Below are 15,611 nucleotides of genomic sequence, written 5' to 3'. Positions count from 1 at the left end.
ATAGAGAAGTATTGTTTCTTAGTTGAAAGTGAAGCACACGTAAGCTGTGAACACTCCAGTTTGCAAAAAACGAGAGAAATATATCCAATTTGAAGACTAAATTCATTTGTCGGTGATCAATCAGTTACGACAATGTAGGAGACAAACATGAAATATTATTCGTCTCATTGGTCAAAATAACATCACACCTAGAGTGCACTTACTCGTTACTTGGATTGCGAGGGCAAACTGTTGCGTGAAGTTTGTGCATAAGCACCATCATAATCCTCAACACAGACCTTGTGAGGTTGGCTGCCCTGACGTCATGCAGCTCAGTAACGCATAGGGGAGGTGTGTCTTCTGGTATGTAGGCCAAGCATCCTGAGTTTTCTTTGCTGCAGCATTTCCCCACCTCAGTTGGCATGACCTTGCAGCGATTGCAGGTACACCAGGTGGAAACGTCTTCCTTGCGACTAGGCGCAGGCTCATGCTCCGGTCTTCCCATCTATCGTTAGATTCCCCATTGTTTCTCCATCTTTCTCTTTCAATTATTTCCTCCTCGGAATACTCGGGCTCGTACTGGTAGGGCTGTATTGCTGCCATTATACAACACATTTTTAAATAAAATGCAAGTTACGATTGAAATCAATCGTAATGCTAGTGTAAGTATCTGTTCGCATGGGCTTTGTGACAAGAAAGTAGCTGAACAGGGCAGAAACAAGTCACAGGCAATCCAAAAAAAGACACTGAAACGATTGAAAAAGCAACGCTGATGTTGTCTGATGAGAAGGGGTCTGTTTGTACTTATTGAGGATAGAGGCATGTAGCCATTGCCATGGAGACTCGTCAATAGCTTGTGCACAGAGAACCTTGACACGAGACATGCATTGTCTTTTTGAACAGGGGCGTTGGCGTCTAGTGATGTCAGCTTCCGGGGCGGGGATATGATTTAGTGCCGCAGGGGCACTCGACCTTAAGGCGATGCAGCAATGGATAAGATTAGCACAAGATGGCCATGCCCAACCCCTTTAAAAAGTGAGGAAAAAGGGAAGATACATAGGAAAGTTTTTTTTATGATCGATCACAGTATGCTGAAAAACACATGCCCGAACGATCGGGGCAATAACATTTTTGAGCGCACTATGCATTTAACAGCAAATCAAACTTAGTTGCATATATTATAGTATACTAATCCATTTTTAACATAGTGTTATAAATTAGGCTTTGAGCCACCATGATTAAGTTGGAATTAAGTAAAGTCGGGCTCTAAGTGATAAGTTTGTGGGTATCCCTTGAGCTAGCAAGGTCATTTAGCTTTGAATGCTTGATCTGAAAGTATGAGCTTTCAAGGTCTTTTGAATTTTCCAGAGTTGTCTTCTGTGTTGAATTATCCAAGAGATTGTTACACAACTTTGCTCCAGCCACTGCGAACGTTCTGCGGGAGTCTGGTGGAAGGGTGGTAAGACCTTATTTTAGTTCAATGCTGATCTCAGATGAGTTTTTGACACGTATTGCTTTATTCCATTAATTAGACCGGATAGACCATTTTTCCCATGGCTGCAGTGGATGATGCAGAATGCCTTTAATCATTCTCTGTTCAAGTTGGTAGTTGAAGTTCCTTCAGGGTTGCAACAAAGGAATAGATTGGTTTAGGATACATATTGATGCTTTATTTTAGAACATTTGGTATTGGCTTGAGATGCTTTTATTAAGCCATGAGTATTTACCCTTGTAATACTCAAGCTTCGACGGTACTAGGGTTCTGGTTACTTCCAAGTATTAGGGCATTTTAGGATAGGAGCTATATCTTTTTTTCACATGTAGCTGGCAGTGAGGCTTTTGAAAAGCTAATTTAATTTGAGGCTTGAAAGTTGAGGATCAAATATTACTCGTAAATGTTTTCCTTTTTATGCTGGTGTCGGCCTGAGTCCCCAAAAATAATTTCCACTTTTTTTGCCTTTAAGTAAAGATTGCTTTCAAATGTCCAATCTTGGATAGTTTGAAGTAGTGTTGTAATCATCTGTGCCAGTACCAATGGACTAACAGACATTATGATGTGATGGATTCGATATTCACTACTTTTGACTTAGTTCCTTTATTTTGAAAGCGATTGGATAGGCACTTCAAGACACTGCCTTCCAGACCCCTCGTTGGCAGGGCTTTGTAGCAGATGTTGGGGGTTGATGCTGTTGAATGCTGCAGATAGGTCAAGCAGCATCAGTGTTTCTTTCGTGTCTTCTTCCTCACAAGGAGGCTATTTTCCATACTTCTTTTGGGGGTGGAAGCCTGATTGGTTGTTTTGGAGCAAGTTATTTATTCAGATTTGTAGAGCGCACGTCAGCCCAGGGGCATCGTGGCGCTTGTTACAGACATATCTTAGTTACATAGCATACATTAGTTACATAAAATACATTTACAGTGGCAAATATGACATTTGTACAAATTTGCAATGTAGTATATGTGCAAGCAAAGAGGTCTTCAGTTTCCTAAGAAAAATCGGGAGTGAGTTCTCCGCTCTAATGTCTGCAGAAAGAGCGTTCCAGGTCTTGGCGGCAATGTAGGGGAAGCTTAGGCCACCGGCTTTGGCTTTTTTGATGCAGGGATGTAGAGTAAGTTGGTGTATTGCATCCTGGTGGGACGAGAGGTGGAGGGTTTGGAGATGGTCTCTGATAGATAGGACGGGGCAGAGAGAGAGAGAGAGAGAGAGAGAGGCATTTGTGTGTGAGGGTGAGGATTCTGAGTGTGATCCGCTCTTTGACCGGGAGCCACTGGGCTGAGTGTCTGGCATGGGAGATATGCTCTCTTCTTGGGATGCTAAGAGCGGCCCAGAGAGCATTGTTCTGCGTGACTTGAAGTCTGTTTAGGTTTTTTGCTGAAGTGCCTGCTAGGAGGGCATTGCAGTAGTCCAGTTTGGCTCCAGGTTGCTCTAGCTATAGAGAAGCAGTTGGGTTCAGAGAGGTATGGCTTGATGGCGTTTGAGTTTGGTGGTATGCGCAGAAGAGGAAGTGATTGCGCTGCCTTGTCTGGTCATAGATAGCGAGGAGTCTAGGTATACTCCCAGTGTCTTTACAGCTGTGGATACGGGGATGATGGAGTTGTCAATAGAGAAGTTAGCGTACAGTTTGTCCAGTTTGTCTAGGGTGCTCTGTTGACCTAATATCATGATTTTAGTCTTGTCTCCATTGAGGCAGAGGCCATTAACTGCCATCCAGGCCTGGATGAGTAGATCATGTGGAGTGCCATGGCGTCTTCGTGGTATGATCCTGAGAGGGGTAGAAGTACTTGTGTGTCGTCCGCGTAGTTCGTGTACGTGATACCGTATGAGTCGAGTTTGTCAAAAAGAAGCTTAGTGAACAAGTTGTAAAGTGTGGGTGCAGTGCAGGATCCTTGAGGGACCCCGCAATGGATTGTCGTGGGAGTGGCATTGGCAATGTCTGAGAAGACTTTCATGGCTCTTCCCTCTAGGAAGGAGGTGACCCAGAGAGCTGATTCTTTAGAAAAGTTGGCTGAGTTGATGAGGTGTGAGGTCAGGGTCTTGTGGTCAGCCAGATCGAAAGCGGCTGAGAGATTTAGAAGGAGCAGAAGAGCTGGCTTGCCTTTGTCCATGATTTGGGTGATCTGACTCTTCAGATCCACCAGGGCTGTTTCTGTGCCGTGTCCTTTCCGGAAGCCTGATTGCCTGGTCCCGAGGATGGAGTGGGTTTCCAGAAAGTGCTGGATTTGGAAATGTGCGGCTTTGTCCAGTAATTACAGGAGGAATGGCACTGTGGTTATTGGTCTGTAGTTGTTGGGTTGTAGGGGGTCGAGGGTAGGTTTTTTTTAGGAGGGGCCGGACCCAGGCCTCCTTGAGGCTAGCTGGGATGATGCCTGTTTTAAAAGACGCATTGATGAAAGCTGTAAGGAGCGGCGCAAAGCAGTCTGCACAGTCTTTGATGAGTTTTGGTGGGCAAATATCACCTTTACAGGGGGAGGGTTTGAGATTTTTTAGTAAGTTGATGACTTCTGGTTCAGTGACGTCCCTGAAGGAGAAGTCTGGTATGGTGGGCTTGGACGAGGTGGGTGGGGCGTTGGTAGGCTTGGTTCCTGTCTGTTGAGGTAATGCTTTGCAATGGTCTTTGATTTTCTTTTGGAGAAGGTCAATTTTGTGTAGCATGGCAGCTTGAATGCTGGCACACCAAGCTTCATCCTTGATTATTTAATCCGGTGTATTGGGGGGGAGATGAGCTTGTTGAAAATGGCAAAGATCTCTTCAGAGTGTGATTTGGCATTAGAGATTCGTGTGTTGAAGGCGTTAGCCTTGGCAGCAGTGATAGCTGTTTTGTATTGGTGGGAGATTAGGTTGAATTTGTTTCTGGTACTGCTGCAGGGGTTGGATTGCCAATTTTTTAGTGCTGCTCTTTTGTGGGAGCGCATTGAGTGCAGTTCTTCAGTGAACCAGGAGTTGGTGTGTAGTGATTTTTCTTTTTTCCATTCGAGTGGTGCTATTTCATTGATGGCTTTAGTGATGACATCTTTGTAAATGTCTGCTAGAATATTGGGGTCATTAGCGAATGGGGTGCTAGTTCGGGGGTGTTGAGGTAGGGGCGCAGGTTATCCTCGTTGAGTTTTTTTGAACTTCTGACTTGTGCAGCGACAGCAGGGGTCAGAGTTTTGTGGTTTTTGGTGATAGGAATAGAGAATTTGATACAGTTGTGATCGGTCCATGGCAGTGAGGAGTTAGAGGTGATAGTGTAGAAGCAATTATGGTCTACGATCCAGTCTAGAATGTGGCCTTTGGCGTGAGTAGGACTTTCTACTTTTTGGGTGAAGCCTAGGTCACTAAGTTCCTTGGTGAGGGTGACTGCAGATTTGTCTTTAGCATCATTGAATCCCAGATTAAGGTCTCCTAGTAGAAGGGTTTTGGTGGAGCTTTTGATATTATTGCAGAGGATGTGGATGATGTTTTCCTGAGAGTATGGGGTGAGGCCTCGGGGGCGGTATAGTAGGTGAATGTTGATGGTGCTGTTGGGTGACAGTGTGAGTTTGGCTGATTGGTCAGAGATGTTGGTCGAGGACTGACTGACAAGTTGGAGCTGGAGGTTCTTCTTGTAGATGAGGGCTACTCCGCCTCCTATTCGTTCTGGTCTGTCTTGTCTGAGTATGGTGAAGCCAGGTGGTAGTGCAAGTGCAACGGCGGGGCCTGATGCTTCATGTAACCATGTTTCTGTGATGGCTAGTAGGTCAATGTTATTGTGGTTATGAGGTCATGAATATCGGATGCATGAGCTGTGAGGGAGCGGACATTGAGGAGGGCACCTTTGATGTGAGGTGTGTGTGGTTTGTTTGTGGAGGTGTGGGTGGTGGACGCGTCTGATATGTTATGTGTGGTGATATTGTGGGGTGGGGTGGGGTGTGGTTTGGTTAGTGGGTGGTTGTTTGTGGGAGAGTGGCTGTCCAATGCGAGGGATTTATTTATTTATTCAAATTTGTTGAGCGCACATCAGCCCAGAAGCATCGTGGCGCTTGTTACAGACATCTTAGTTGCAAAGGAAACCGTAGTTACAAGCAGTACATAAGTTACAGAGGAAATATATACAATAGCAAGGCAGTATATTTACATGGCTTCCTGAGAGTTTGCTAATTATTTTGCAAGGAACGAGGTTTTCAGTTTCCTGCGAAAGATGGGAAGTGAGTTTTCCGTTCGGATGTCTGAAGGGAGAGCGTTCCATGTCTGTGCTGCAATGTAGGGAAAACCTAGACCTCCGGCTTTGGCTTTTTTGATGCGTGGGGTGCAGAGTAGGTTGGCGTATTGCGTCCTAGTGGGACGTGTGGAGGAAGGTTTGAGGATGGTATCTGAAAGATAGGACGGGGCGGAGAAGGAGAGGCATTTGTGAGTGAGGGTGAGGATTTTGAGGGTGATCCGTTCTTTGACTGGGAGCCATTGGGCTGAGACCCTGGCCTGGGTGATATGCTCTCTTCTTGGGATACTAAGAGCGGCCCGGAGAGCGTTGTTCTGTGTGATTTGTAGTCTATTTATGTTTTTGGCTGATGTGCCTGCTAGGAGAGCATTGCAGTAGTCCAATTTGGCTCCAATGGTTGTCCTCGCTATGGAGAGGCAGTTAGGTTTAGAGAGGTAGGGCTTGATGGCGTTTATAAGTTTGGTGGTGTGTGCGGATGCGGAAGTGATTGCGCTGACTTGTCTAGTCATTGATAGCGAAGAGTCAAGGTATACTCCCAGTGTCTTGACGGCTGTGGACACGGGGATGATGGAGTTGTCAATTGAGAAGTTAGTGTACAGTTTGTCCAGTTTGTCTAAGGTGTTCTGTTGACCTAGTATCAAGATTTCAGTCTTGTCACCATTGAGGCAGAGGCCATTAATTGCCATCCATGCCTTGATGATGGAGTAGATAGTGTGGAGTGCCTTTGCGTCTTCGTTGTATGAACCTGAGAGGGGTAGAAGTACTTGTGTGTCGTCCGCGTAGTTCGTGTAGGTGATGCCGTATGAGTCAAGTTTGTCAAAGAGTGGCTTGGTGAACAAGTTATAGAGTGTAGGTGCAGTGCAGGAACCTTGTGGGACCCCGCAGTGGATTGTCGTGGGAGTGGCGTTGGCGATGCCCGAGAAGACTATCATGGCCCTACCTTCGAGGAAGGAAGTGATCCAGGCGGCTGCTTCTTTGGAGAAGTTAGCTGAGTGCGTGAGGTGGGAAGTGAGAATCTTGTGATCAACCAGATCAAACGCGGCTGAGAGATCTAGAAGAAGCAGAAGAGCCGGCTTGCCTTTGTCCATGATTTGGGTGATCTGGCTCTTCAGATCTACCAGGGCTGTTTCTGTGCCATGTCCTTTCCGGAAGCCCGATTGCCTCGTCCCGAGGATGGAGTGGGTTTCCAGAAAGTGTTGGATTTGGCAGTGTGCGGCTTTGTCCAGTAGTTTCAGGGATGTGTTTGGAAATGGTGCGGGAGCTCAATCTATAGTTTCTGTATTCTGTGGGGGGGGGTTGTGTGCTGAATTTTGTGGTCTGTGTGCGAGCTCTAAGTCTTTCCAGTCTATACATTATTGTGACGCAGGGTGCGTCTGTGCGAGGTGAGTGAGTTTGTGAGGTATCCGGGGCAGCAGGTTGCGTGGGATTGGGGAGTGAGCTAAGTGGCGTGGGTGCGATGGGACGGATTGATGTGTTTCAAGGAGGGTGAGCAGCGTGGTGGTGGCAGCGGCGAGCTTGCAGGAATCTATGGGCATGATTGTATGCTGGGAGGGGCTGTGGGTAGAGGAGGGCACAGTCAGGTTGGGTTGGGTGGCCCTAGCCGAAGGTAGGCAGGAACAGATAGGTTCAGAGTGGGCTAAAAGCATCACTTAGGAGATGTCAATGTAGCTTCCGAGCAGCAGGAGGCACAGTCAAGAGTGCAGATGAGTGACCATAAGGCACAATAAAATTCCAATGTGGTCTAGGAGCGACTATAGGGTGCAATCATAGTGGCAGGAGTGGCCTCTAAGCGACCATAAGGCACAACAAAATTGCAATGTGGTCTCTAGGCGACCATAAGGCACAACAAAATTACAATGTGGCCTAGGAGCGACCATAGGGCGCAATCAATAGTGGCAGGAGTGGCCTCTAAGCAACCATAAGGCACAACAAAATTACAATGTGGTCTAGGAGCGACCATAGGGCGCAATCAATAGTGGCAGGAGTGGCCTCTAAGCGACCACAAGGCACAACAAAATTACAGTAGCAAGCGGGGATACTCTAGTGTAACCGAGATTCCTTAGTGGTATAATGAGTATAAGATAAAAATGTCACGTGCGTGAGCATAAACACATTGGCAATAGATGGAAGTCATTAGAGAGGTTAGCGGAGTGAGGGCTTACCACAGGTTAAATAGGAAGGCATCACTGGGTCCATGGTGGTACTTGGCAGTAGTTGGGCAGAGTTCTTGGCCCTGGACCCGGACGACTCCTGACAGGCTCAGGACGGGGCTGCCTTGTTGGGCAGCCTAAGTGGGCGGGCCGGCGTTCGTAATTGGGAGAAAAGGATACAGATGTCCACTCGCGGTGTTAGCGCCTCTCGTCCATCAGCGGCGAACAGGGGCAAACGGGGCAGCTGGCCTTATAGTGGCCTTGGGGTGGCCGCCGGCTATTCCGCCTGCCGGCGGAAGTGTTTGTTCAAGTAGACAACAAACACGCGTTGCCTAGCAACGAGCCCGAGGCAGAGCCTCGTTTCCAGCCCGCATCGCGCCCGACACTTTGTTTTGCAGAAATGTTGGAGCATGCGGATCGTGGGCCCAAGGCAGGTCAAATAGGTATAAAAAGCACTACAAAGTGCAGGGTAGAGCCCAGGAGGGGCGCGGGGTGAGGATTCCGGTGGTTTCCTCTCTGGATTGGCACATGTGAAGTCCCACGGCACAGTGGGGCAGCTGGCTCCTGGCTGGGCCTCGGTGTCTGGTGGGGGATCCTGCCCGTTCCACAGATGAGTGTGGGGGCTCCTGTCTGCTCCCCGGATGGGTGCACTAAGGTGGGCAAACAGGGCAGCTGGCCTTATAGTGGCCTTGGGGTGGCCGCTGGTTATTCCGCCTGCCGGCAGAAGTGTTTGTTTTTTATTGTCTTTGATGTATTTCATTGGCTCAGTGAATCTTATTTTCTCTATGATCTTGGTTGTGAAAGTGATACGTTGTTGGAAATGCGTGTTTGCGTTTATTTAGAAGTGTTGTGATTGTGGCTGATTTTAACGTAGGCTGAACATCCGTTTGTGATCCGTTACATAATTCTGTTAGAGGGTGGGTCAATATAGTGCTTGAATCTTTGATTACATCCGCAAGACAAGGGTACCAAGGAGGTGTCGGTGCCTTTGTTTGATATATATTTTTTTTAAAATAGATTATCTGTGGGTGTAAAATGAAACGTGATGAGTTGTGTGGTGGTGGTCTTGTTTGTCTTACATGCGAGAATGGATCTGTTTTGCGTTTAATAATTGTCCTGCATTTTTGTCACTTTCTCAGAGCAGGTTAAGGCTATTGGGTGATGCTCTGGGGGGTGGGAGAGGGTAATTATTTGGTAATTGTTACTGATTTCACAATATTTTTTGACAAATTCACGGGTATGAACTTTGCTGTGGCAATTCGATTTTGATAGAATGTGTTGCTTCCTTTCTATAGTCTGATGGACACCGACATTTTCATATGCGGTCATGTGGATACTTCACAGAGCGTTTTCCAATGGGGGTTTTCCATTATAAAAAGCTTCTGTGAATTAGGCCCTTTGTATTTCCCTTGCAAGGTTAAAGGTTTCCTCACGTTTTCCTTGCATTGTCTTTCAAGTTGCAAGTTAGTAGGCAGGCATAAATTCACTCGCCTCATAGCCGCAGCTCCACTTTTCCACAAACTACTAGCCAGGCATTAATTCACTTACCCCATTGCCTGAATGCCACTTCTCACTAGCCAGGCATACATTCACTCGCCCCATTGCCTGAATGGCACTTCTCACTAGCCAGGCATACATTCACTTGCCCCATTGCCTGAACGGCACTTCTCACTAGCCAGGCATAAATTCACTCACCCCATTGCCTGAATGGCACTTCTCACTAGCCAGGCATAAATTCACTCACCCCATTGCCTGAATGCCACTCCTCACTAGCCAGGCATAAAATCACTCGCCCCATAGTCCGAATGCCACTTCCCACTAGCCAAGCATACATTCACTCGCCCCATAGCCTGAATGCCACTCCTCACTAGCCAGGCATAAAATCACTCACCCCATAGTCTGAATGCCACTTCTCACAAGCCAGGCATAAATGCACTCGCCCTATAGTCTGAATGCCACTTCTCACTAGCCAGGCACACATTTGCTCGCCCCATTGCCTGAATGCCACTTTTCACAAGCCAGGCATAAATTCACTCACCCCATAGAGTGAATGCCACTTTTCACAAGCCAGGCATAAATTCACTCGCCCCATTGCCTGAATGCCATTTCTCACTAGCCAGGCATACATTCACTCGCCTCATTGCCTGAATGCCACTTCTCACTAGCCAGGCATAAATTCCCTCACCCCATAGTCTGAATGCTACTTCTCACTAGCCAGACATAAATTCACTCACCCCATAGAGTGAATGCAACTTCTCACTAGCCAGACATAAATTCACTCACCCCATAGAGTGAATGCCACTTCTCACTAGCCAGACATAAATTCACTCACCTCATTGCCTGAATGCCACTTTTCACTAGCCAGACATAAATTCACTCGCTCCATAGAGTGAATGCCACTTTTCACTAGCAAGGCATACATTCACTCGCCCCATTGCCTGAATGCCACGTCTCACTAGCCAGGCATACATTCACTCGCCCCATTGCCTGAATGCCACTTCTCACTAGCCAGGCATAAATTCACTCGCCCCATTGCCTGAATGCCACTTCTCACTAGCCAGGCATAAATTCACTCGCCCCATTGCCTGAATGCCACTTCTCACTAGCCAGGCATAAATTCACTCGCCCCATTGCCTGAATGCCACTTCTCACTAGCCAGGCATACATTCACTCGCCCCATTGCCTGAATGCCACTTCTTACTAGCCAGGCATAAATTCACTCGCCCCATTGCCTGAATGCCACTTCTTACTAGCCAGGCATAAATTCACTCGCCCCATTGCCTGAATGCCACTTCTCACTAGCCAGGCATGAATTCACTCACCACATTGCATTTCTCCACATGCACACATCACACCATTTGTTACTCGCAAAGACTGAATGATCATCCTCAAGTGGCTTATGTGTAGTGCACATTTTCGCAGCTTTATCTAACTTTTTTTTTTTTGCCCCTATAATTATTGTGTTAAAGGTGCGAATATCATGCACATTAAAGTAGTAGGCGGTAATCCGACCATGTTAGGGGTTAATGTTTGACGTTTTAAATGGGCTATTAAATCAGTATGTGTAGTGCCCGTCCCTGTGTGGGTTCTGTGTAGAATGGATAGGGGATGATGCAGTTCAATTTTCTGGCTTCCACTACCATTCAACCCACAGAATGGGCTGCGTTTCTTGACCGGATTTATGGGAAGCATCTGTACAGTGCACCTTAATGGCGTTTCCACGTGGCCAAATATTGCCATCGGGAAGACATTGCAAAACCCTATCATATGGCTGGCTTCATGGGGCCGAAATTTCAGATCTACTGGATGGCAGCACATGCTCGTTTTGCCTCTTACTGTTTTGGAACGAGTGATGAACCACCTCAGGGCAGCGATACGACCCAGTAAAGACAATACTAATGGCGTGGTGGAAAATATCCCAGAAGATACATGTACCGAACCCCTATTACAAATGGCTGCCACTCGGGCATACCCTCTAATACCCCCTAATTCGGATGAAACGATTAGGGCACTTTGCGGCACACTGGGCTATCACAAGATTGGGTCAGTTATTAACATTGCAGAGCTGGAAAAGGTAACAGAGCTACACACCCACGGAAATAATGCATTATTATTATAGTCAACGGGCCGCGTTTTCAAAGACATGGCAATCCTACCTCTTGGAACCGGCAGAGAATGTACGTGTAGCATACATTTCAAACTCGTATGGATGCGGACACATACTGGCAACCCTATATAAAATGATATGCCCGGATAACAGTCATAATTAGAGAGAAATGGGCCAAACATACCGGAATAGAGATTGAGGATGAAGAATGTCACAAGATGTGCACCCTCACACGCCAGCTATCAATGACATACTAGATTCAAGCTTATACATGTTAAACTACTAAACCAACTGCATTACACACCATCAAGCTCAAGAAGATTTACCTGGAAAATGATGGGCTTTGTTGGCGATGTGGGCTTGAAGAAGCAGGGTATACGCCTATGCTATGGGACTGTTCTTGGGTCACTGGGTACTGGACACCAGTCTGTGACAAGTTGGCAGACATAGTGGAGGCACCAGTGACAGTGACATCTAAGGGCCGCATATTCAGATTGTGGGGGGGAGGCCAGAACGGCAGAGGACATTTTTAAATTTAGGGTGTCTGTTGGCAAAGTATTTCGAAGAAATGAAGGGGTCGAACAGCACCGTCGGGGGGAGGAGTGGCTAAGGGAGGTAACATTGGCCAATGACTGTGATGAAATGTTTCTCTCTGCAGCCAGAAATGTCTAGGTCAAGGGATATCTGGGCTGAATTCTGGCTTACCCAATGCGCGAAGAGGCCGTACATGAACTTCCCTTGGAATAGAGCACGTGGGAGTGGCTAGTAGTATTTGCTGGGTCAATTGTCATTAATGTATGCTGTGATGGGGGAGAATCTAAAAGCCAGTATGTAACATTAGTAATGCGGTTGTATGTAATCGGTAATTGTGACAAGCTTATAAATTGTGTTACAAAAATAAGAATTCCCTTGCTAGATATATCATCCTAAAATGACCTAATCATAGAATTGTTTCCAGCACTTAAAATCAATAGACTTATTTCAGAGATGATTTAACATAGGTTTCACCTGCTCTCTCAAGCTATAATGTTTGCATGTGTTCTGTAAAACCTGTTTGCTCAGGTAATTTCCTTCACACAGCTCCAGCCCCTCCCAACTACACACTTTATACTGGTTGTCTCTTGATAAATATTTCGTACCACATTTCTCATGTAACCAGCTTGGGTTTCTCAAGCATGCGCCTTTGCGGTAGGAACACTGTTTATCTCCATTCCTATACTCCTGGTTGGCTAAAAAACGTACTACTGCGATATGAACATTAACTGGACCTTGATAATGAACTCGTTGATATCGAACAAGGAAACCTTTACTGCGACGAAAATCTTTGTGGATCTCTCTGTTGCTTTGAAAGGAACCACTTGCCCCTCCCACCACATGCCATTCCCACTGTACCTGCTGGGGTCTGCAATCTTTGGCCCTCCAAATGTTTGAAAAACCAACTCCCATCAGCCCTTCCCAGCACATCAAATCGAGAGGGTTCACTCGGGTTATTCCAAAACCACTGTAGAACCGGTGGTTGCAAACATCGGTTTACAAGGTGTGTAGGGATCAAAATAAGGATTTGTTGAGCAGGAGTCAAAAGCAGCTCCTAAAATCATCCAGTAAGGAGGAGCTTCCTCCTGGGACAAGGAGTTATTACCTAGCGAATTGCAAATCTCACCTCCATGTCAGAGGGAAACTATTATCCTTTGTTTATTTTATATGACAGTCTTCTTATTTTTATGAGGGCATTTATTGCACATTGACATAGCGAGTGCTTTACAATCATACTTTATCTTTTAGATGTGTCCTAATGGCCCGTTGGTGGTATTCCCAAACCCAGTGTTTATTTTTCATTGGTGTGTTTGTATGGCACCAGTTGGCCTGGGGAGTTAAAGGTAACTCCTGGTAGTTGTTGAGGTCAAACTAGCCAAGCTCATCTAGGCTATAAGCAGGCGCGAATTGGCATCTGATTAGCTGCACCAGGCGCGCTGCTGTCAATGACAGGATCTTATTATGCTTGTCACTCACGGGGAAATATTGTCAATTTATCCAACTTCCGGGAAGATGCCCCTGTCCATCTAAAGACTGTTCTCCTCTCCAGTTATGTCCTTTCTCCTGCTATACTCTGGGAATACGGGACTGATTTTATACATCTCCGCTCATCAGCCTCTGGCAACGAGCTGTAGCTGGGATCACAAGTGTTGCTCCACACCTTATGCCCGAAATAAGAGAATGTTCACCCTCTGCGTGAGCTCAAAATATAGCTCTTGCACAATATAAATGGTTTGTCAGAAAGCTGCCTGCTGAGAGGAGGCAGGATACTTAATTTGCATTGTGGAAGGTTGTGGCGCGTGAGGGTGCAGGTCAGAGTAATAATCCTTGGCCCTCCTTCCTCCGGTTTTGCGACTCAACATGTTGATCAGAGAATCCTGACCTTCCTGAATCATAATTGAGTTGTTCTCCCTCTTCCTGCAGTAGAGAAAAGTGAAATGCCTTTATTAGAGGATGAGATGGGAATACATTTAAAGCATGGCTCTACCCCCACCCACCATATCATTTCTTTATATATGGGGAATACTTGCCATGGGAAGATTTCCTCTGTTACAGGCACGGCTAATTTAGGGAGCACATAGAAAGCATTGTTGACCAAGATCATGAGCCTAAATATTGCTTTAAAATGATACAGTCCTCTGCCAATGGCTTCTGGACAATCACTGGACAAAAAAACATTTGCTAATTACGAACTTTCATGCCGACATTTCACTGCTCCATTGTGTTTCTGCCCACTTTTTAAATGGGGATATTTTACCATTGCATTCTTTTTGTGCCTTATCCCTAGGCTCGTTCTGTAACCCCCCCCTGCATGCTTGCTACTTTACTGCTTCTCATTGTTTTGGCTGGGCTTTCTTTTCATAGGTGATATACATGTGACTTCTTCTTTTTATTATCTGTGCTGAGGGATCCACGATAGGAATGCTTAACTCTTTAATAAAAAAAAAATGGATGCACTCATTTCATTCAGCCTTACAAATTTGCAACCTATGAAAAACATGTAGTTGTTGCAGCCAGTTTACGGCAAAACCTGGATTCGTGTAGCTGAAACCAAATAAAACAGAAATGCTTGTCATGGGTTGGATACAACAGTTATGCAACTCGCTGGGATGTGTGGCCTGCTAATGTCCTGAGTCCATTGTCCCGCTGCTATTCTGGTTCACATAATTCTTGGGCATCCAGACCAAGGAAAATGCGTTTTAAAAACCACAATCTGAGTTTTAAGTGGCCCAGCACACTTCTTGACTTGGTGTTGGGAGATGATTTTAAGACGCTTTAGCCATGGTGTACTGCTACCAGGCAAGACCTGTATTCCGCCAACCCCCTCCTCTCTTGCCCTAGGAGTTCTTCTGGGTTGAATTTCTCCCCCATCCCCTCCAACCTGGATATTTGTCAGGCTGCAGTAATTGGAGCAGCCCAGCCAAGGGTATTGCAAACTCCAGTAGGCTAATCTATTCCTCCTTCTCCTCTAGCCCGGACTGCTGTCCGCATTTGGGTCCGGGTTTCCATCCTGTACACCGCCTTTCCTTCTAGCTTGCCCTCTCTGCAATGTGGCTCACTTGTCGCAGTACCCTCCTGTTATTCAGTCTTGCTATAACATGGCCTGCTTGACTTTTTTGCTTATACCTTCCCCCACTGCTGTAACACTACCACTTTTGAATGCGGTCGCAACCACCACAGAACTGACTAGACACTCATTTTTTCCAATGATCATGACAATTTGTAAATCAGTTCCCCAGTTAATCTAGCATTCTGTAGTTGGTATTCTCTGTTTGGGTACACCTCCACTCGATGTGTGTATCACTGGGTTGTGATTCTGGTGTTGTTGTTTCTTCCTTTCTGATTGGATTTTGGCTAATCTCCCATCTTTGCTCAAACACCTTAACCACCATCTTCGGGTCAGGCATACTTGTAATGGCATCCAGGCCTTCCTTCACTGCAGCTAGCAGCAAGTTTGTCCAACGGTTGAGCATTTCCTGCTCGCTGTGCCCGACCCTTTCTCTGTCCCTTTCCCTGCAGCTGGCCGATTCTTGTTGGGCTCATTTCAGCAATCCACTTCGGTCTCAACGCACCCCTACGTGCAATCATTTTATCTGTGGATTTACGAGTGGATCCTAACGCTAACTCTGTAGATTCTGCTTATAGGACAATGATTGTAAACCC

General features: G+C 46.3%; 1 protein-coding gene across 3 annotated transcripts in view; it reads left to right on the top strand.

Moving 5' to 3' along the window:
- Positions 1 to 15,611, top strand: part of HMG20A (high mobility group 20A) — a 339,050-nt gene that overhangs the window by 28,731 nt on the left and 294,708 nt on the right. The window lies entirely within an intron of this gene.

Source organism: Ambystoma mexicanum, chromosome 11 (assembly GCF_040938575.1).
Source record: "Ambystoma mexicanum isolate Mex_15411 chromosome 11, UKY_AmexF1_1, whole genome shotgun sequence".
Lineage (NCBI taxonomy): Eukaryota > Metazoa > Chordata > Amphibia > Caudata > Ambystomatidae > Ambystoma > Ambystoma mexicanum.
This window is presented reverse-complemented; position numbering and strand designations above follow the sequence as displayed.